This window comes from Aplysia californica, unplaced genomic scaffold (assembly GCF_000002075.1).
Source record: "Aplysia californica isolate F4 #8 unplaced genomic scaffold, AplCal3.0 scaffold00276, whole genome shotgun sequence".
NCBI lineage: Eukaryota > Metazoa > Mollusca > Gastropoda > Aplysiida > Aplysiidae > Aplysia > Aplysia californica.
This window is the reverse complement of record NW_004797546.1, coordinates 427,605-428,730: the sequence shown is the minus strand read 5'-3', so window position 1 is coordinate 428,730 and position 1,126 is coordinate 427,605. Positions and strand designations below refer to the sequence as shown.

Below are 1,126 nucleotides of genomic sequence, written 5' to 3'. Positions count from 1 at the left end.
CCCCTCTCTCTCTCTCTCTCTCTATCTCTATCTCTCTCTATCTCTCTCTCTTTCTTTCTCTTTACATCTACCTATTGATTTATGTATCAACCCCCCCTCCTTCTCTCTATCTATCTATCTATCTATCTGTCTATCTGTCTATCTGTCTATCTGTCTATCTTCCTCTGTTTTTCTTAGTGCCCTTTTCACTCTACATATTTCTCCCCCTCTTTCCCTCTCCTCTTTAACCCCCCCCCCCCAAAAAAGCAGGTCATGAAGAGGGCGCTTCCTGTCGCCCATACCATACGAGTTAATTGTCCACTCATTTGCGTCGTCAGTTGCCGTTCCTTTGTCGTTTTGATTTACATGACCCGAGTGAGTGGTTGGTGGATGCTCTGCTGACTGGGTTTCCTCGTTATTGTGTGTATCAAGATCAAGGGTTCTTATCTCTCCTCCTTTTCTTTGTCACTCTCTAGTAACGCTTCTTATCGTCGGCACTTATATTCTATTTGTTATGCTAGTGTCGTAGTAAAACTGTTACTAAAACTAAGGCTAGTGTGTGGTTGGCGGATGCTGTGGTGTGGTTTTTCCTTTCCTATCAAACATCTATCGTCCTTATCTCTCCTCCTTCTTTTTTGTGTATGTTACTCTCTAGTAACACATCTATTTTTCGGCACTTAAATGACCTTATTGTGTTGCCAAGTGCCGTCAAACTCTTGCTAAAACTAAGGCTAAACGTGACCCGAGAGTGGTGTTTTATGAAGAGCATTGTATTTCTGTAAAGTAAGTGCATGTCTTTTAAAGCCCCTGTCAGTACTGCTAGGTTATTTAAAGAGGCGGGACCTCAAAATTTAACAACCATCTCACAATATTATATAGGACCGGCATGTAGTTTGGGAGTGAGGGTATTGAAAAGTCCCTACAAAATTACCCGAGGTCAAGATCGCCCAGTTGGGGATTTGATCCAGGGCTGTCCGCTCCTGAGACTATAGTTCTATGCGCCGACCCCCCTCACTACGACACTCCGACACCCGGTCGTCATTGAGTAAGGTGTGAGTGTGTGTGTGTGTGTGCGCGCGCGCGCGTGCGTGCGTGTGTGTGTGTGTGTGTGTGTGTGTGTGTGTGTGTGTGTGTGTGTGTTTGTGTA

General features: G+C 44.8%; 1 protein-coding gene across 1 annotated transcript in view; it reads left to right on the top strand.

Annotated features, from left to right (window-relative positions):
- The window catches only part of LOC101862807 (RING finger and SPRY domain-containing protein 1), an 85,040-nt gene that overhangs the window by 34,421 nt on the left and 49,493 nt on the right, over positions 1-1,126 (top strand). The gene's annotated exons all lie outside the window — the stretch shown is intronic.